The sequence below is a fragment of the Schistocerca piceifrons genome, chromosome 2 (genome assembly GCF_021461385.2).
Source record: "Schistocerca piceifrons isolate TAMUIC-IGC-003096 chromosome 2, iqSchPice1.1, whole genome shotgun sequence".
Lineage (NCBI taxonomy): Eukaryota > Metazoa > Arthropoda > Insecta > Orthoptera > Acrididae > Schistocerca > Schistocerca piceifrons.
The window spans coordinates 203,798,355-203,821,465 of NC_060139.1; positions in this window are offsets into that span (position 1 = coordinate 203,798,355).

Consider the following 23,111-nt stretch of genomic DNA (forward strand, 5'->3'; position numbering starts at 1 on the left):
AGGCTAATGGCGCCTTGCTAGGTCGTAGCCATGGACTTAGCTGAAGGCTATTCTAACTATCTGCTCGGCTAATGAGCGATGCTTCGTCAGTGTAGTCGCTAGCAATGTCGTCCGTACAACTGGGGCGAGTGCTATTCCGTATCTCGAGACCTGCCTTGTGGTGGCGCTCGGTCTGCGATCACACAGTGGCGACACGCGGGTCCGACATGTACTAAATGGACCGCGGCCGATTTAAAGCTACCACCTAGCAAGTGTGGTGTCTGGCGGTGACACCACAGTGACTAATATCGTGTAATAATCCAGCAAATTGTGTCAATTCACGCATTTATCATTCAAGTTTTACAATATTATTTATAGAGATAACGTGCTGCGAAATTATTTGACGGAAGCGCTCGGCGCTTATATAGAAACTCCTTGACGTTAGGAATTAATAACACTGTTACGACTGTTTATAGATTTGCGATTACAATCAGTCTATAGGGAATTTGGTGTCGCTGGAACTAATTTGAACTTATCATTAATATTTAAATAGCAACTGATAAACATCCGATTATAAACGATTTAATTACGACATTTGGTGGAGTAAATATCTCGCACAAGTCGCGAGTTCAGTTCATCAATGTTCTGTTTGTAACGTCGATACCGATACATAAGAAATAACAATCTCATTGGTTTACCGCTGAGTGTTAGCCAAGACCGAAGATCCAAAGGACGTTACAACTTAAAAATTGCCACTCTGTTACCCTATTACAGATTCACGATGTCAGCGGAATGCAATTTGAAACACAGCTAAAGTCCATGTTACATCCAGTATTCTAGAAATTATGGTTTTCTTTTGGTCACGTCGTTCATCGAAATGTCTGTTATTAGTTTTGCCTTGTTTCCATACGCTGAAGTAACACGCGCATTTAAATGTGTAGCGCAAGTTTCACATACTTTTATTTTCTTGCTTAGACCTTGCTAATCATTAACTTTTCCATCATGCCAAGAATTTTCTCCATCTGCAAATATCCATCGAGGTACCCGATATACTGCATTTAAAGTGAGTAAATAGCATAGCTTAAATCGCTCAATTTTCTGAACTTTTTGAGAATCTGTTATCGTTTAGAACAGTGTATTGGCTAGATCGCAAGTTTTGTACCATAGATAACCAGTTTCAGCCAATTCAATGCCCATATTCAGCTCTCAACTCTGTAAGGCTCACAACAAATACAGCTCACTACATCTTATACAAACAAAACATCTTTTAATGCAATTAATGCATCTATGGCCTATACGGCAATATCAATACAGTCAAATAACTAATCGTATGTTCGTGTACATCAGCTAATAACCCCGCCCTCCCCTCCTACTTCTACCTAGATTAGATTAGATTAGATTAGTTTTTCGTTCCATAGATCCGTGCTGAGGAGATCCTCGTGAATGTGGAACACGTCATTTTTTAAAAACTGAAATAACAATACTAATAGTATGAATATATACAATACATCATTTGTTTCTATTAAAAAATTCGTCAATGGAGTAGAAGGAGTTGGCCACTAGTAAGTTTTTCAGGCTCCTTTTAAACTGATCTTTATTTGTAACAAATTTTTTTTATGTTTACTGGCAAATTATTGAAGATGAGTGTTCCTGAGTAGTGGACCCCTTTTTGAACTAAAGTTAGTGCTTTTAAGTCCTTGTGCAGATCATTTTTGTTCCTGGTATTGTATGTATGAACTGAGCTGTTTGTTGGAAAAAGGGATATATTATTTAGGACAAATTTCATTAAGGAGTAAATATACTGAGAGGCAGTAGTTAGTATACCCAGTTCTTTGAAGAGGTTTCTACAGGACGTCCGTGAATTTACTCCACAAATAATACGTATTACACCCTTTTGGACTCTGAAAACTTTTGTTGGACTTGAAGAGTTACCCCAAAATATTATACCATAAGACATTATGGAATGAAAGTAAGCAAAGTATGCAAGCTTTTTCATCTTTATGTCACCTATGTCTGCTAACACTCGAATTGCAAATACAGATTTGTTAAGGCGTTTCTGCAGTTCTGTGGTGTGCTCCTCCCAACTGAATTTATTATCAAGTTGTAATCCCAGGAATTTAAGACTGTCAACCTCTTCTATCTGCTCTTCTTCGTACTTTATGCATATGCTGGGTGGAAACCTCTTACAGGTTCCCTCACATTAACACCAACTTAAAACTTAAGCACGTAACTAAACTGTAGAATGAAAGAATTTTCCTAGAACACTTTTATTTTTAAAATGATAAAATATGAATGATATTTAGTTTGTGTGTGTGTGTGTGTGTGTGTGTGTGTGTGTGTGTGTGTGTGTGTTAGAATGAAAGCCGAAGGGATTCTTGGTGCATCGCAAGTTCTCCCCACAACTCCTTCTCAGATAAGAAAACCAACTATCCACAGTGAGGGTAGATACTTGTTATAAAACATACTTCCCCTGCATTACACCCCTCCACTGCGGTACTTGCATGGCGTGCACACTGTAGCCGAGTTTAAAATCAAACAAGTTCAGGTGTGTACATTATACTTACTGTTCGTAAATCACTTCATTGCTACATACCTTTCTTCTGAACTAGCAGAAACTGGAAGACTTCAGACTGTTAATGCTTTGTGTCCAACCACAGCCACTAATAGAAATAGTAATAATAATAATACTACTGTACTGTAGTAGCCCTTGTGTAATTGTTGCTGTGTCGTGCTACCAATCAATTCATTTTCTATTTCGAAGTGACTGGTGAAGCTATTTCTGCACTGTCTACAACTTGAAAAGACATTTTCTTGAGATACTTAGCATTTGTTACGTATATATCTCGCTTTTATCATCAGCGATGTATAAAACAAAGCATAACCTATGTTTGTAGTGGGCGGACCATGTGAGGAATCTTCAACTGTGATGATGATAATAATAATCATCTTCTGAAAATAATTCAGTTTCGTGACTGAAACAGAATCGAATCGTTCAGGTTTTTACCCCTCAGAAAATTTCATTTTACCCCTCAGGGTGTAATTACCCCCGTTTGGGCACCACTGGTATAGAGTACTGAGCACATACTGCAAAAAAACCGTCGCAGAATCCCATGTGTATGATGATCTTACATTTTCTTAGATAATAACCATAATCAACATAACACGCCATCCTGCATGATATGGGAACCATTGAAGTCGTCCCGGGACGGAAAAAGGCAAACTAACTGCCGCAGATCGTTTAGGCCTTAAGTTGTAGGTGGTATCGCCCTCTATGAAATTGCATACTGTCAGAATCTTCTGTCAATTCGTTCTTGCAACTGCACTGACTTGCACTTTAAACTTTCAAATCGTTAGACTTTTCTCCAATTTCCCTTTCGTTATTAATTTCTGTACATATCTGTTCTGGACGTATAGCTGATTGCTAGAAGACTGTATCTGTTCTCATTGTCTTTTTAAATTCTTCATCTTGGCAGGCAAATGATTTTCTATTTTGAGTAACACTTAAATATTACTTTCTTCTTGACACTGCGTTTTTTACTTAACGCGAACGTTTAAAAGCAGCCCACGTAAGAAAATCCATCAATACGTTTTACATTAATGCAATTAACTTAGACCACAAAGATAAGATAAGAGAGATTAGGGCTCATACAGACGCATATAGGCAGTCCCTTTTCCCTCGTTCTGTTTGGGAGTGGAACAGGGAGAGAAGATGCTAGTTGTGGTACGATGTACCCTCCGCGACGCACTGTATGGTGGATTGCGGAGTATGTATGTATATGTAGATGTAGAATTATACTGGGTGAACGTTAAAAAAAACCAACAAACTGTAGGGACCGATTCCTGACAGGAAATGCAGAAAAATAGGCCCTACGAACATGTGCCCGAAACTGCGTCGTTGCCACGTCAGATGACGCTGACGAATGACAGTTCCTCTGACCACGTGTCGTGTATTCCTCGTGTGTTGCAGGCTGTGTGACTGACGCAGCGTACTGTAAGCAGCAGAATGGTCTGGTATTCATGTCGGGAACAAGCCGAGATGGTGTTTGTGTACGGCCAGGCAGATGGAAACGGTCGAGAGGCAGCACGCCTATACCAGAACAAGTACCTACTCAGGCACCAACCACATCACACAACATTTCAAGCCTTCTTGGGCGTTTGTGTGACCATGGGTCCTTTCAGACAGACAAACGCGCATGGAGGCGGCGGACTATTCGTATAACAGATCTGGAGTTAGGACTAGCGTTCGTCTCAATATCCCTTACAACCCAGTCCTCTAAATGTGGTGTACGCAAAATCCGCCGCTCCCTGCGCGTTCGTCAGTCTGAAAGGAACCAGTGTCACCCAAACTTTTTTTTATTGTAATTTCATTCCCCTGCCCATTGGGCACAGTCCACCGCTCTTCAGCCAAACGAGTTTACAACATACATGAAAGGGGAACGCTTACAAAAAGGGGGTGATAAAAGGGAGACATAAAAAAACACAGCAAATGGAGATACTGGGAGTTAAATGCGCTAAAGTTGTTTCACTGTTTAGAAAAGAGACAGATGTAACACAACTGATTACAGAGGAATCAGTTTTCTGAATACTCTTGATACAATCTACGGCAAAATATTAATAAAAGGTTTCGAAACAGCTCTTACTAAGTTTAATTGTAACAGCAAGCGGGCTCCCCAAAAGGACGATTCTGTGCCGACGATGTTCTCACTCTGAAAAAATTACACAGAAACGTCAAGAATTCAATTTGGAAACAAATATAGCATTTATCCGCCATGAAAAAGACTTTGACTGTATTCACAGAAAAAATCTCTGGTCAAAAAAATTGAGAAAAGACGTTTCCCCCAGCACATGACAAAAATATGCCAATGCTTATATAAAGTCATCAAAATAAGAATATATGTTGCCAAAAATCTAACATCTGAAACATGTCGCCTGATAAACAAAGTAAGAGCCTACGGAATATCAGACCAGCTGTGTGGCTGGATTGAAGAGTTTTTAGCAAACAGAACACAGCATGTTGTTCTCAATGGAGGGACGTCTACATACGATAAAGTAACCTCTGGCGTGCCACGGGTGAGTGTTACGGGACCATTGCTTTTCACAATATATATAAATGACCTAGTAGATAGTGTGGGAAGTTCCATGCGGCTTTTCGCGGATGATGCTGTAGTATACAGAGAAGTTGCAGCATTAGAAAGTTGCAGCGAAATGCAGGAAGATCTGCAGCGGATAGGCACTTGGTGCAGGGAGTGGCAACTGACCCTTAACATAGACAAATTTAATGTATTGCGAATACATAGAAATAAGGATCCTTTATTGTATGATTATATGATAGCGGAACAAACACTGGTAGCAGTTACTTCTATAAAATATCTGGGAGTATGCGTGCGGAACGATTTGAAGTGAAATGATCATATAAAATTAATTGTTGGTAAGTTGGGTGCCAGGTTGAGATTCATTGGGAGAGTCCTTAGGAAATGTAGTCCATCAACAAAGGAGTTGGCTTACAAAACACTCGTTCGACCTATACTTGAGTCTTGCTCATCAGTGTGGGATCCGTACTTTTTGCCAACGACCAAGTTATCATACTGGATAGGGAAGACAAATTACAAATAGTTATACATAGATTAAACTATAGCACGATATAAGGCTAAATGATGAGCTAAAATTATCAACAACAAAAACAATATCCTTGTTCTTCTCATAGCGATGGGGACAGCCGAATGAAAAAAATCGAGCCAGTCAGCTGTTGGAAAACAATGGTCTCATGCGGTTGTTGTTTTACGTGTCGTCTGAATATTCATTCATTCTTTTGGGTGAAAGCAGTGCGTGTGAGTCCGCAGCTCGTGGTCGTGCGGTAGCGTTCTCGCTTCCCAAGCCCGGGTTCCCGTGTTCGATTCCCGGCGGGGTCAGGGATTTTCTCTGCCTCGTGATGACTGGGTGTTGTGTGCTGTCCTTAGGTTAGTTAGGTTTAAGTAGTTCTAAGTTCTAGGGGACTGATGACCATAGCTGTTAAGTCCCATAGTGCTCAGAGCCATTTGAACCAGTGTGTGTGAGCACCCAAACGAAAACAGTCGGTGCAGTCTGGCTCGTTCAGTTCTGAGAGGAACCATTCGATCGTTTTGCCGTTGTTATATCGTTATTGTTGACTGCGCTCTGTTATCGCCCGTCTTCATTCATTGCCGTCCCTATATCTGCTTCTTATTGAGTATCAATAAGCAGCTGTTCAATTTTTCGTCCACGCTTATGAATAAGCGATTTCGTAATAGTGTACCTTGCATCAGTGGCGCGTGAACGAAAGGAATCGTATGAATGGATAAAATATATAGTATCTGCAACGATGGTTCATATTATGAAGCTATATTAATTAAAGAAATTCTAAGAAAATTAAAGAAAATGACAAATATTTTGCCAAATGTAATACTTCTCAATTGGATACTTCTCAAAGTAAATGATCCGGAGTAATAGTCTCCCAACCGGATCTCCGGGGGAGACGTTTTGTGAAGAATCCAACAAAAGAAGAGGGCTCGAAAGAAGTAATGAAGTGCAATATCAGAGTCGGAACTTTAAACATTGGGACATTGAAGGGAAAGAGTCGAGAGATTGTAGATAAGGTTCAAAGAAGGAAGGTAAATATCCTGTGCTTACAAGAGACCAGGTAGAAGGGTGACAAAGCCAAACTAGTGGCAGAAGGATACAAGTTGTTCTATAGCAGTGCAGACAAAGAGTGCAGAAATGGAGTGGGGACTATTGTGGATAAAGATCTAAAAGAGGAAGACTGTGGAGTGGACAAAATCAATGACAGAATCATGAGCGTAAAACGTACCATTGGAAGAGACGTCATCACAGTTCTAAGTGTGAATGCACTCCAGACAGAGTGTTCGGAGGAAGAGAAGGACGAATTTTGGAAAATCCTAGATGGAGTAACAATGGAAATAGCAGACAATGAAAGGATGATAATTGGGGAAGTTTTAAATGGACATGTTGGTGAGAGAAGGAGTGGGGAAGATAGAATTCTTGGTGCATGGAGTTATGGAGAAAGAAATGCAGCAGGGCACAAGATTGCAGAATACGCTGAATCTTTTGACATAATCATCGCCAATACCTACTTCAGTTGTAGAAGGGAAGAACTTATAACGTACAGGAGCGGAGGCCATAAAAGACAGTTAGACTACTTGTTGTCTAGAAGGAAATACATGAAGGAAATAAAGAATACCAAGGTTATATACAGAGAAAGTGTGGCTGCGCAACAGAAATTCGTAGGGGCCAATTATGAAATGGTAGTGGGGAAAAGACATAAATGTATCAAGCGAGGAAAACAAAGAATAAAGTGGTGGGAACTGAAAGAAGAAGTGTTGCAAGAAAAATTCAAAGAAACAGTATTAAGAGAAGTGAAATTACCAGAGGATGTACAAGAGTGGTGGAGTTATAATAGGAATGTAATTACAAAAGTTGGAAAAGACGTGCTGGGTGTAACAATAGGAAAGGGACCACCAGAAGACAAGGAGGCATTGTGGTGAAATGAGGAGGTTCAGAAAGCGATAAAAGTGAAGAGAGATGCAAAAAAAAAAAAACATTGGGACTTAACAGGAAGACAGGAGGGCAGAGAAGCCAACAAGACTGCAAAAAAAGATGGCAAAACGAGTAGTGGCAAAAGCAAAGGCTGAAGCAATGGAAGAGGCATATGAAGAGCTGGAAAGAAGAAAGAACGGCAGGCAACTCCTACGGATTGCTAAAGCAAGAGATAGGGCGATCAAGGACATAACATCAATGAGGCAGATAAAGGATGAATCAGGTGCAGTATTACATGACCTTGAGAAAATCCTGAATAGGTAGTGGGAGTACTTTGAAAGGCTATTGAATGAGGAAAATGTACGAGAGAAGTATGAGGACAGACATACAAATGAAGGAATAACAAAAAGTATAAGAAGGGAAGAAGTCGAACACGTGATGAAGAAAATGAAAAATGGGAAGGCCCTAGGGGCAGACCAAATCCCAATTGAAGCACGGAAGAGGCTGGGAGATCAGGGAACATATTCACTGGGATGCAGAAGATCTGAAAAGGAGAAAGAATGCTGCATGCATGGAGAAGCAGTATACTGGTTCCCATATACAAGGGGAAGGGGGATTTCCAAAATTGTGACAATTATAGAGGGATAAAACTCATGTCCCACACAATGAATACCTGGGAAAGGTTAATTGAGAAGAGCTTGCGTCTAGAAACTGAAGTATGTGAAGAACCGTTTGGATTTATGCAGGAAAGAGAAACAACCGAAGCAATGTTTGCACTAAGGCAACTGATGGAGAGGCACAGAGAAGTACAAGCCGAACTGCATATGGCCTTTATCGATCTTGAGAAGACATATGACAGAGTGCCTAGGCAGGAGATATGGAGATAGATGAGAAGTAAATGCCTGCCAGAAAAATATATCAGGGTGGTAGAAGACATGTACGAAGGTGCAATGACACAAGTCAGGAGCAGTGCAGGTGCAACAAAGGCATTTACAGTGAAAGTAGGACTACATCAGGGATCTGATCTCAGCCCATATCTCTTTGACCTTGTCATGGATGTATTAGTCAAAGATCTAAAAAAGAGGCACCTTGGAGCATGATGTTTGCTGATGATATTGTAATCTGTGAACCCACCCAGGAGACACTTCAAGAAAAGCTCGAACAATGGAGAAGAGCTCTAGAGAAAAGGGGAATGAGAATTGGCAGGATGAAAACATATAGATCTTTGGCATCCTTTGTATACATATACTCTGGTATATGCATACAAAGGATGCCAAAGATCTATATATTTACCCGCAAGGAGAACTGACATTGATCAAGCAATTTAAAAACCTAGGCTCTTACATGCAAAGTGATGGAGGACTGGAAGCCGAAATACAGCACATAATAAATAGTGGCTGGATGAACTGAAGGAAACTGAGCGGAGTATTGTGTGATAAGAAGGTTAGCTGCAGAATGAAAGGGAAGGTTTACAAGTCTGTGGTGAGGCCAATTACAAAAGCCCAAAGGAAAAATATGGAAGTGGCAGAAATGAGAATGTTAAGGTGGATGAGTGGGATGACACGAAAGGATATATTAAGGAATGAGTACATCAGGGGAACAGTGAAAGTGGGGCACGTATGGAAGAAGATCCAAGAAAGTAGGCTTAAATGGTATGGACATGTGCAGAGGAGAGGGGAGCACTACGTGGGGAGAAGAGTTGAAGACCTAGAAATCGAAGGAGCAAAGAGAAGAGGTACACCGAAACTGAGATAGAAAGACAAGGTGGCAGGGATCCTACTGGAGAAAGGATGGCTCAGAGAAGAAGCACTGGATAGACGTTAGTGGAAGAGAAGGATCCAGCAAAGCAACGCTGACCCCACATGTTGTGGGAAAAGGCTGAAATGATGATGATGATGATTTCTGCCAAATGTAATATATAACACGTATATGCTTAAAAATGAAAGTGTGTCACCAAGAATTTAAAAAATTGTATCTCATATGCTTCGTTTTCACTTCAGTTCAACATGCACCGAAATAGAATTACCAGTGACGCTTGCAAACCAGTTGGAAGAAGGAGGCAGAGTTTCAATAAATTTAAATAGAATGTAGTTGTTAATGTATTTATAGGTAAATTTATAATGTAGCACCAGTTATTAGCATTAAAAAACCAACAAAACATGCACATATAATACCAAAAGTACGAACAATTCGTATTTAAGTAAATAAATACATAAATTTTGAGAAACCTTCATTTTTAGGAATATGGGGTGTATCAAAAAGAATCATCCGATTTGGCACTCTATATTTCTGAAACTAATGAACATACACAATGAATTTTGGTTCTTCATGAACGGGAAACTCAAAAAGTTTTTTTTTTTCATACCTTTCCATAGTTGTTCATATGACACCCTTGAACCGCACGGCATATGTCGATGCGGTATTCAAATTTCTCCCACATTGCAGCGAGCATATCTTGAGTTGCAGCTTCCTCGGGCATGGATGTGTGTGATGTCCTTAGGTTAGTTAGGTTTAAGTAGTTCTAAGTTCTAGGGGACTGATGACCTCAGATATTAAGTCCCACGGTGTTCAGAGCCATTTGAACCCCTCTGAACAGAACTCCACACGTTGTTGTTTGTCACTATCACGAAGAGCTTTCAGTAGCTGGATTTTGCATGGTTTCATGTGTAAACGTTGACACAACACGCTCCAGATGGACATAAGGGGCATGTTGAGATGTCGAGCAGCACAGCGAAAGGATTTCTACGGACTCCTTGTGAAACTATAGGGGATGCATTCGACGTCTGTGTCAGACAGTCGGGGACGACCCGGCGATTTGCCTTTACACAAACAGCCTGTTTCTCGGAATTGTTCACGTCATCGTCTAATGCTCCGCGCTGTAGGAGGACCCAAACTATACCCAGTACGAAAGTCACGCTGAACAGTTATTACCGACCCGCACTGCACAAAGCGTAGAACATAAAACGCTTTCTATTGTCGCGACGCCATTTTTACTAGAACTGAAGTGGACGCACACTGTTGCTACCTCCTGGGAACCATGTAAAACTCGAGAGTTTGCTCTTTCCAACAGTACGTTGATCACTCACATATCTCGAACAACATAATAGTTATGATTTTTTCAAATCGGGTGATTTATTTTTGATACATCCTGCATTGTATTGTATCGTATGTTAACCGAGGGCCTAGAAACGACGGACAGGCTCCGTCCCCGCCGCAGCCGCACCCCACGACGACTGCCGCAGTCCACTTCACCCCTCCGCCGCCCCACACTGAACCATTCTTTCAGGGTTATTGCGCGGTTCGGCCCCCGTTGGACTCCCCCAGGGAACGTCTCACACAAGACGAGTGTCTGCGTGGTACAGTAATGGTGGTGTACGCGTACTTGGAGAACTTGTTACATCCTGCATACTTTTTTCCGCCTCTCCTTGAAGTGAAACGCTGTATTAGTCTCAAAAAAAGTTGGCAACCCTATTCAAGGTACATCTATAACTACAAAGACTGAAAAAGTGTGTAAATTTCACTCAAACCCAGAATATGAGAGAAAACATGCATATAATTGACGTCACCGTCAGGGATTAGTTGCATTTGGTTGTTTCATTCGACCGAAAAAAACGACTGAAAGAAAAATGGACTAGCTTTTAAAACCATTCGGTTGTCCCATCATTACCTCTGTATCGTTCTGTATCTTTCGTATTGCTACATCATGCCAACTGTCCCCAGCATCCGGACAAATCAGGAACTGTAGATAGGATATTGGATCGATAGTCAACCTAAAATCCCGGCGGCCTGTTTATACAGGGTGTTACAGAAGTGATAGTCAATATTCAGGGATATGACAGGAACGTTCATTCGAAACAAAAATGTCAAGTTAACATGGGTTCTAAAACGCATACTGTAAGGGCTATGAGCAATTCTTGATCTTTGATACTGTGAAATAAATGTCTTCTACCGCAAGTTCTTTGCATTCCATATTATGTGAAGTGATAGTAAGGAATAAAACAAGAAAAAAGTCCAGTAAACGTGTGCTATAAAATTCATGTCTTAAGAGCTATGAGCACGTGCTCATCTTCGCTGCTTGGAAACACAACTCTTCTAATAAACAAGTGCTCATAACTTTTTAGGTATGCATTTTAGAGCCCACGTTTACTGGACTTTTTTCCATGTTTTGTTCCATACTACCACTTCACACAATATGGAAAGCAAAGAGCTTGCAGTAGAAGAGATTTGTTTCACAGAATCGAAGATTAAGAGTTACTCATAGCTCTTCAGATACGCGTGTTAGAGCCCATGTTTACTTGCCTTTTTTTGTTTCGAATGATCATTCCTATCATATCCCTGAATATTGACCATCATTTCTGAAACACCATGTATGTATCTCGCCTACTATCTGGCATTAGTTCTTGTAATTTGCCGGCCGGAGTGGCCGAGCGGTTCTAGGCGCAACAGTCTGGAACCGCGTGACCGCTGCGGTCGCAGGTCCGAATCCTGCCTCGGGCATGGATGTGTGTGATGTTCTACGGTTAGTTAGGTTTAAGTTGTTCTAAGTTCTATGGAACTGATGACCTTAGAAGTTAAGTCCCGTAGTGCTCAGAGCCATTTGAGCCATCTTGTAATTTAGGCTTTTGAGGTTACGAGAACAGTGCGAGACAACTAGTGTGTGTTAGAGGAAGTTCTCGCGACAAATGTTTTCTTGAAAAGCAGGAGGTAGTACCTAGTATTTCCTCACGCTTTAGAGAAACGTTGTTCTTATCGCCGAGTTTGCACAGCGAGTCCAGAAATATGTATACGTAACTTATCTCGCAGTGTAGTGCGAGCTCTCGGCTGAAGTTTCCACTTTGTTTTAGGAACACTAATGCTGTATGACACAATGCAATCCCATCGTGTGACGGACGAGGTACCCAAAATTTACATCCCTGTTAGTCGGTAAGGTCTTAGAGATAATTCTTTCCCTCCACAGCAGGAATTAGTGGAGCCTTATATAGGAAACCACAGAACGGGAACTGTCAAGTTTTCGCCTCCAGCCACAATGATGAAGAGTTCGGTGGTGGTCCTACTGTTGGCTGCTGCAGTATCCGGTAAGAGAGACACGGGCCAAGCTGATCTGCGGTGCTAAGGGAAGGTCGGGTAGTATCGAATACGTAAACTCTTTAGAAATAGACTGAGGTGCAAAAGTCATGGGATCCATCCTACTCTCGTGTCGGACCTTATTTTCCCCTGCGTCGTACAGCAGCTCGACATGGCATGAACTCAACATGTCGCTGGAAGTGCCATGCAGAAATATTGAGCCATGGTGTCCCTGTAGCCCTCCATAACTGCGAAAGTGTTGCAAGTGCGAGATATAGTGCACGAACTGTTCTCTCAATATGGACCATAAGGATTCGATGAAATTCATGTTGGGCGATCTGGATGGCAAATCATTCACTCGAATTGTCCAAAATGTTCATCAAACCAATTGCGAACAAGGGTACTCTGGGGACATGACATAGTTCTTTGGGAACATGAAGTCCATGAATGGCTCCAAATGTTATCTAAACAGCCGAACATATCAATTTACAGTCAATGATCGGTTCGGTTGGATAGAGGACCCAGTCCATTCCATGTAAGTACAGCCCACACCATTATGGAGCCACCAACAGCCTGCTGAGTGCCATGTTGGCAACTTGGGTCCATGGTTTCATTGGGTCTGCGCCACACTCAGCTCCTACCATCGGCTCTTACCAGCTGAAATCGGGACTCATCTAACCAGGTCACGGTTTCCCAGTCGTCTAGGGTCCAACAGATATGGTCAGAAGGCCAGGAGGGGCACTGCAGGTGATGTGCTGTTAGCAAAGAAACTCTCGTCGATCATCTGCTGCCAAAGCCCATTAGACGCCAAATTTCGCCGCAGTGTCCTAACGCATATGTTCGTCGTACGTCCCACAGTGATTTCTGCGGTTAGTTCACGCAGTGTTGTTTGTCTGTTAACACTGACAAATCTACGCAAACGCCTCTGCTCTCCGTGTTATGTGATGGGCGTCGGCCACTGCGTGGTGAGAAGTAATGCCTGAAATTTGATATTTTCGGTGCACACTTGACACTGTGGATCCCGGAATATTAATATCCCTGACGAGTTCCGTGCATATCACTATCAAAAATGGTGTAAATGGCTCTGAGCACTATGGGCCTTAACATCTGAGGTCATCAGTCCCCTAGACTTAGAACTACTTAAACCTAACTAACCTAAGGACATCACACACATACATGTCCGAGGCAGGATTCGAACCTGCGACCTTAGCAATCGCGTGGTTCCGGACTGAAGCGCCTAGAACCGCTCGGCCACAACGGTCGGCAATATCACTATCCCATGACTTTTCTCACCTTAGTGTAATAACATTGTGTGAAGGTTGTCTTGGAACATTCTTCACACTAAACAAAACTATGACAAGTTACTTAATAAATTACAAAACTCTATGTTAGAAACAACATACATTCGTTGACTTTTAAATATTTCTTCCTCCCTTTGCATTTTAATCCTTTTAATTTTCGGAGGGTTGTATCGAACATAAAACATTTTTGTCACAAACTGGAACGTAAATGGTTATAAACTCGGACTCCCCAATCAGTTCACCAAGTCTGTCAAAGAATCTGTCAAATTGTTAATTGCTGAAAGATGCTACTGCTGACGGCAAACTTGTGAACTCAACTGTCCTCAGCCTTAAGCCTTTCATAAAGTTACAGTGAAAGTCCTTACCCGCTTTCATGTTCGTCTTACTGCATCGATGGTTTATTTTCAGTTGCATACGTGTACACTAGATTTCAGAAGTCGCCTTTACTCTAAGGCACAAGCTGACTATCTGAATTTTTAACAGGGTTGTAGTACCCTGTTTCCTGTTAGTCACTGAATGTTCTCGAACGAAAAACATTATTTCCTAAAAAACATTTCATGACCCCTCCTTGTCCACCACCTAGCACATCCTTTGAACTGAATATTTCTCACTCGCTTTCCAGAATGTTATTTCAAGAATTATGACTTTTCTGTTGCGTTCTTCGTATCATTTTCATCCCATATCTGTCCTGACGCTCGATGTTTGCCTGTTAACGAAAAAATCATAAAAATTAAAACTTTTATGCTATCAGTTTTTACCGGTACAACCCGAAATTGCGTTGCGCGATACAACCCGAACGTACCGCAGTGTTAGCTTAACATTCTCACTGTTATTAGTTAGGCTTAACATTGTCACAGGTTGCAATTCATAAAAGATGATAATAGTTCTATCTAAATATGCAATAAAATGTAATGTTACTTACCTGCAGGCAAAACACAACACGCCAAAGTTAAGTTCATGCATCGGAAAACTAGCTAGATACGTCGCCACTCTGAAACGCACTGTTATATTGATTCAAAACCATGTGAGTGTCCTTGTTTCTCCATAGCTCACACTGCAGTGGTGGACACTTGCTGTCGCTACTGCTATATTGTAGAAACAACTCTTGTCTGATACAATTCGGTGTCGAATTCTACCCCACTTCATCCCGCATCCTGTGTAGAACACTTATTACATTCCCCAGTGATGTCACTCGTGTAGGGTTGCCAGACGTCCCGATTTTTCAGGACAGTCCATGTTTCAGCTTAAAACAGACCACATCCCGAAACAACCTTTCTCGAGGGCAGTTTGTCCCGGATTTCGGATTACAGAGAAATATGATCGTAATGTCTATTTTTCCTCCAAATTCTTGGTGGATCTATATTTCAAATCCAGCTGCTAAGCTAAATCACGAAAGTTTTTATTATCGCAGCTGAATGAGTCCCTTAAGGATATTATTGCGCTGAAACGCTGCTGAGTTTCCGTTATTGTCCATTGGTTCAGTTTAGGTTTTGTAGCAACGTGGTTTTATGTTTGTCTGAGTCGTATCACGGTTAATTTGTTACTAAAGTATTTGATTGTTCCAAGTGATCTCAAAATGTCAAAGAGGAAGTGTTCACTCAAAGAAAAAGATTCAACGGAACGGTTGTTCATAAATCGGGAAGAAGTGACTATGAAGTAATATGTGTAATTTGTAACTTTTATGTTTCCGTTACACAAGGGGAAGAGTACGTATTAAGGATCATTTAGCTAGCGTGAAGCATGAATCAAACGTGTACTTTGTAAGCACTTTAAAAATGGACAGTTGTTTTGTTTTGCATCTACATCTACAAGGGTACTCTGCAAATCACACTTAAGTGCCTAGCAGAGGGTTCATCGAACCATCTTCACAATAAATCTCTATTATTCCACTCTCGAACAGCTCGCCGAAAAAAAGAACACCTCTATCTCTCTGTCCGAACTCTGATTTCCCTTACTTCATTATGATAATCGTTTCTCCCTATGTAGGTCGGCGTCAACGAAATATTTTCGCATTCGGAAGAGGAAGATGGTGACTGAAATTTCGTGACAAGATTCCGTCACAACGAAATATGCCTTTGTTTTAATGGTGTCCATCCCAAGCCCTGTATCATACCCCTGATACTCTCTCTCCTATTTCGCTATAGTACAAAACGTGCTGCTCTTCTTTGAACTTTCTCGATATACTCCGTTAATCCTATCTGGTAAGGATCCCATACCGCGCAGCAATACTCCGAAAGAGGACGGACAAGCATAGTGTAGGCAATCTCTTTAGCAGATCTGTTACATTTTCTAAGCGTTCTACCAACAAAACGTAGTCTTCGGTTTGCTTTCCCCACAACATTTTCTATGTGTTTTTCCAATTTAAATTGTTCGCAATTGTAATTCCTATGTATTTAGTTGAATTTACGGCCATTATATTGGACTTATTTATCGTATAACCGAAGTTTAACGAATTCCTTTTAGCACTTCTGTGGATGACCTCACACTTTTCATTATTTAGGGTCAACTGCCAATTGTCACACTATATAGATATCTTACCCAAATCGTTTTGCAGTTGGTTTTAATCTTCTACTTTACTAGACGGTAAACGACAGCATCATCTGCAGACAACCTAAGACGGCTCCTCAGATTGTCCCCTAAAGCGTTCATATAGATGAGGGATAGCAGAGGGCCTGCAACACTACCTTTGGGTACGCCAGAAATCACTTCTGTTGTGCGCAATGACTTTCCCTCAGTTGCTACGAACTGTCACCTCTCTGCCAGGATATCATGAATCCAGTCACATAACTGAGACGATATTCCATAAGCACCCAATTTCACTACAAGCCGCTTGTGTGGTACAGTGTCAAAAGCGTTTTGGAAAACTATAAATACGTAATCAGTTTGACGTCCCATGTCAATAGCACTCAAAACTTCGTGTGTGTAGCGAACTCTTTGTGTTTTACAAGAACGATTTTTTCTAAATCCGTTTTGACTGTGTGTTAATGGACAGTTGTCGTCGAGGTAATTCATAATGTTCGAAAACAATATATATTCCAAAATCCTTCTGTATATCGACGTTAATGATAAGGGCCTGTAATTTATTTCATTACTCCTAATGCTTATCTTGAATATTTATGTAACCTGTGCAACTTTCCAGTCTTTTGGTGTGGGTCTTTCGTCGAGTGGGCGGTTGTATACGATTGTTAAGTATGGAGCTACTGCATCAGCATACTCTGAAAGGAACCTAATTGGTGTACAGCCTGGACCGAAACACTTGCTTTTATTTAGTGATTTAAGTTGCTTCTCAACTCCGACGATATCTACATTTAAGTTACTCGTGTTGGCAGCTGTTCATGATTCGATTTCCGGAATATTTACTTCGTCTTCTTTGGTGAAGACATTTCGGAAGGCTGTGTTTAGTAACTTTGCTTTGGCAGCACTGTTTTCGACAGTACCACCATTGCTATCGCGCAGAGAAGGCATTGATTGTTTCTTGCCGCTAGCGCACTTTACATACGACCATAATCTCTTTGAATTTTCTGACAGGCTTCGAGATAAAGTTTCGTTGTGGAGGCTATTATAAGCCTCTTGCATTGATGTCAGCACTAAATTTCTAGCTTCTGTAAAAGATCGCCCATCTTGGTGATTTTACGTTCGTTTAAATTTGGTATGTATTCTCGTTGTTTCTGGAAGAGCGTTCTGACCCGTTTATCAGCTCCGTCGTTTATAAATTCATTTGGTATAAATCTCTCAATTGCTGCCGATACTATTTCTTTAAATTCAAGCCACATCTGGTTTACATTTACATTGTTAATCTCGAAGGAGTTTAGATTTTCTGTCAGGAAGGCATCACGTGAATTCTTATCTCCTTTTTTGACTAGGTATATTTTTCGTTTGTTTCTGGAGGATTTGGGGGATACAATATTCAAGTTCGCTACGACTCTTCAAATTCATTTAAGCAGGGTAAATTAGTAACAGCAGTGGAATCAGCAATGTGCTACCATACCCTTAAACATCTTATGTCTTTGAAATGAGTGAACAGCCCCAAACTTCGTAATGTTTCCGAAACAGCAAAAAGTGTTATGTTGGACTGAACTAAATCAATAGCAATTGTGAAATTAGAGTTAGCGCTCGCCACTGTCAAACAAATATGCGATGATCTTTCAAAGGTTCCTTATTTTAGTACAGCTGCAGACGCTAGTAATCACAAAACATAAAAAATATTTCCATGAATTTTTCGGTGTTTTACACCGAAAATGGCGTTTGAGTGAGATTATTCAAATTGTTTGCCAAATGGAACAACCTGTCTAATAACTACATAGTGCGTCACTGCCTTAGAGGAAACCAAAACTGATAAATGTAAGTGCGTAGTGTTTTGTGATGACAGTGGCAACATTAATTTTGGAGGAACGCAACAAGCTGGTACAAACAATGTGCTCGCGACATTGAAAAGTGAAGTAAACGAAAATCTTGTGGGTGCTGGATGCCCCATACACATATTACATAATGCTGCGTAGGCAGCCGGTGACGCGACGGGTGTTGATGTGGTGACATTTCTAATTAAAGTTTTCAATTACTTCTACATGCGCGCAGTACGAAAGGAGCGTCCAATCTGTTGGTTATACCCCCTGAGGGATAAAATGAAACTTTTTAAGGGGTAAAAAAAGAAAGAATGGAGTAGTTTTTGGGTTTCGAAACTGAACTATTTTCAGAAGATCATTATTATCACCATTATTTCGTAAAACTGTAATACTGTCTACATAAGTTACCAATAATTACATTTTTTTATTTCAGATACTAACATTAATGCGTGAGACAATGTAGTGGAGATTACAGAATGTGAAACGAATGTCGAACTGTACCTTCTTTGTTCCTCACATAGTCCAGCCACTGCACAAATACATTGTATCATCCATCTGTAACAGTAAAATTGATGCATGTATCTCACGAAAATGCCTTCTCCGAGTTGTATATAGTTCCCACAGTGGACCAGAAACAGTTTCATTATCCACTTCACTACAATAAACGATGTGATTGAGATCACAACACAGCAGTAATTATGTAATGGCTAGCCCGCATCTCGTGGTCGTGCGGTAGCGTTCTCGCTTCCCACGCCCGGGTTCCCGGGTTCGATTCCCGGCGGGGTCAGGGATTTTCTCTGCCTCGTGATGGCTGGGTGTTGTGTGCTGTCCTTAGGTTAGTTAGGTTTAAGTAGTTCTAAGTTCTAGGGGACTTATGACCACAGCAGTTGAGTCCCATAGTGCTCAGAGCCATTTATGTAATGGCTACTACGTTTCTGTGCGTAATTGGTCAGACCCAAAGCATTGGCAGCCTAAAGTCTTCCAATTTCTATCATTTCGGGGGTAAGGAGTCCAGGAATCTAGTGGTACACAAGCAGTGGGTGTAGTGTACACCCTTTGACTTGGCTAATTTTAAAGTGGTGTTGCAGAGTGTGAGTGAAGCAAGTGTCACCGCGGAGAGGAGTCGTGCAGGGGGAGCACATTTTGTGATAAGTATGCACCATCAGTGGGGATAATTAGCTTTCTTTTCTGAATAGGAGCTGTAGGTAGCACTCGCGATGCAGTGAGAAGTAATTCCTCTCTCTGCAAATATAAATAAAATGTTAGAATAAACCGGTACCAATTGTTTCATTGACTTATTCTTTTGGGGTTTAATAAGAAACCTACGAAACTTAAGTATCATTTATCTTCCATCATTTAAAAATAAAAGCGTTCAAAGAAAATTATTGTTCATTATAAAGATTAGTTAGACGCTAATGTTGTTGATGGTTGTGGAAGGGGGGGGGGGTGATTACTAGCCAATATCTAATTTCACTCAGCGGTAATAGTCTCGGAAAGGTTGGGAACCACTTGTCTAAAAGAATTTTGTAAGTTTGTTGACATATAGTAACATGTATTATTGTCACATACTAAAACAAGGTGGTTATCTTTGTTTATTCCCGCAGAGAGAGTACAGAAATTATATTAAGCTCTTAAGTAAGTCCTGCTCTCAGAAGAAAAGGCACATAGATTTATGACAACTCTTTTTCAGAATCCGCCCGCTGAGCCACATTAACAGCTTTTGTGCTGTCAGCTGAATGTATTTCGTAGATAAATACTTAATGCAATGTGACACCAAATGTAACAACATCCCAAAGAGGGACTTTTCTGACAATTTCACGCGGTTGTTTGAATGTCCTTTTTGTTGAACTGAAGTGTGTAACCTCCCCCTCACTTATCGACCTTAATGACAGTGAAAAATTAAACCGCTTGTACCTAATGGAAATTTGGAAAAAGCAATCGTCACCGAAGTTAATCTGTCGGTAAAGATGGAGGAAAGGGTTACATCTAAATGAAAGGAAAAATGCAAATGAAATTGGTGGAAATTAATTTTGAAAAGGGGTAAAGTTAATAAAGAAAGTAAATGTGCGGTCGTTACGTTAACAATTAACAGGCGTTAATTAGATATTTGAAATTTGGGGAAAATTACGGTCGCCAGTCCTTTGGACAACTACTATAATAACTTAAAAACAAAGGTTTTTGCACATATAATTAGCACTAAAAGCGTGGCAACTGAAGGTTGTCACGTGTTGTGTGAAAACTGAATGTTTGTCAGAAGTAATAAATTTCGCTACACTCTGACTTAATTTAGCAAAAGAATTAATAAAATAGGAAAACTGAAAGTTAATTTAGTGACTGAAATTAATAGTGAACTTTGTTTCTGAAGCACTACGAAATTCAATAATAAGGTTAGTCTTGGGCTACCTCAACAATCATTTCGAAAGCTACTTGAATCTACGCAGTTTAGAAATAAGAGATTTAACTTTGAACTTGAATTAAAGGATTCTGAACAATTAACAATAGTAAAATTAGTACGTACCAAACCGAGCTGCAGTCACAGGTAAGCTAAAATATGGTAACAAAATTGTCACTCTTAATTCCTGCTTGCGTAATCTAAATATTGTAGCCAGCTATGAATGCTTTAACTGAACTTTGAAATTAAAGCAGTGAAATGGAATGATATTACTTTAATGCTGGCGTATGAATTTCAACGACACTCGGGTTCATTCCAGAAAAGGAAGGGACCCTGCTTGGTAATGCAATTGGGACAATGAGCAACAAAGATTCATGCTAAGTTGCTGTATTTTTGCTAATGGAATAATTTGAAAAGTTGAGGTCTGCCATACAGTTCTAAAACTTTATGTGATTTTAGTCTTCCTTGTTGGTTGAATGAAGGTTTGCAGTCGTCGATCGGGGAGGTGGCGACAGTCATTCATTGTCGGCCGTCGCTGTTGCAGAACCTAGATGTTGGCGCGCCTCCTTCTCGACACGGTCACCAGGCGAAACGGGTTCTTGGTGTGCGACAGCTAATGCTTCCCGTCCGCGACACCGTGTCAGAAACTATCATAGCAAGTCGAGCGCAATTACATGCTGCCAAACCCCGAAAGCTCGACAACTCGCGGGAGCGTCACTCAACACAACTGCTCCACCGCCCTACCCCAGCCAGACTCTCCCTGCTCTGCCCGCGCTCCACGCGACAGAGTTAACTCTACCAAAGATCCTAAACACTTTGATTCTCCACACGACCTATCGATGTATTCGTTCGATAGCATAGTTTTCCCTAGGCAACACCCAGCGTAGAAATACAAATAGTATTTACAAACCAAACCAATTATACATCGACATAAATGCATATATATATATATATATATATATATATATATATATATATATATATATATACAAATATGAAAACAATTACAATATATAAAGACATAGAAATGTCATATCTTCAGGCAACAAAATAAGGAAAAATCTATAGTACAATAGATGGAAATAGAAGGATATGCATTTCCGGCATTACAAGTGGGTGGGGGAGATTATTTAAAACACCTGAAGCGTTAAAACCACCATCTCCAATTTTCTCTTTCTTTATTAATCTTTTAGTGAAAGCTTTTGGGCAGATGGCGTATATAGAAAAGTATAAGCGGGTTTATTTTGCAAACATAGCTAACTGACATAGTCTGGTCATAACCAGTAGCTTCACTGTTGAAAAGACGTTCACAGATCTTCCGAGAAATTACAGACACATCTGCACATTCACAATAATATATGTTGGCCACGACATCTTGGTAGATGATTGTTGCAATGTCTGTGTGTTTATGGGTTGCATTTTTTCATATGACTTGTCAAGCCAATGACAGCACGGCACCTCTTGCCGCAATTGTCACAAGTGTATCTGGCTGCTGAGGCAGGAGCAGTGGTAGCATTGCGAAGCTTTTTCTGTCTTAATCTGTCTAACAAGCCTTCATCATGCATCGACATTCCAGATGATATATCATCACGCCACTCTGGTCTCATGCTAGCCCGTGCCTCCCATCTGTTTGTGTCGATTCCAAAGCTCTCCATATCTCGTTTACAGAAGTCCTTGAACCTCAATACAGGACGTCCTACAGGTCTTTTGGCTGTAGAGATCTCTCCAAGCATCACCTCACGTGGTAATCTGTCAGGATCCATACGGTGAACGTGTCCCAGCCAGCGGAGTCGTCTCTGCTTCAAGATAGCTGAAATACTGTTGCAGTTAGTTTTAGATAGCACTGCTTCGTTGGTCACTCGGTCCTTCCACGTTACTTTATTCTATGGGTCACTGACTGTCATTGTTTCCACATAAAAGAACACATTTAGGAAATGCCCCACCCTACGCTTCTTCATCTCCTGTAGCCACGTCTGTTTTTCCACTGGCAGTGTTGGTGGATTCCGTTCATGATCAGTATTGCTTCCATCACTGTTCAAGTCTGCACCACTTCCCTCATTTATGATCTCCATCGCTTGGGCCAGCAAACTTTCACTTGAAACCGTTTCATTATTCACTTTGCTACAATAAATTTACTGCTCTTCAATTTTCTTTACGTGCTCACAGCATTTCTTCACTTCATCCGTGTGTAGGTTTCAGTAACATGTCCATTCTCAATGTGACATTAAGTTCCATTCTGAATGTCACATTAAGTTCAGAAACACAGTTCTGTACAGGATTCCATTCAGAGTGGTATGGAGGAAGTCTAAATGCAGAATTTTCATTTAACATACTGTATATTTTATAAGTCCCCTGACCTGCTATGTTCATTTTGATGAATGACTATAACATGCTTCTTGAAAGTCAGTACCGCCGTTAGACTGTTGTCTATTTACAGTGTTACATTTACACTTACACAATCATGATTTCGGCTTCAAAGTGCTATAAGACTCTTAGACAATGTGTCTAATAGTGTATTTTAAT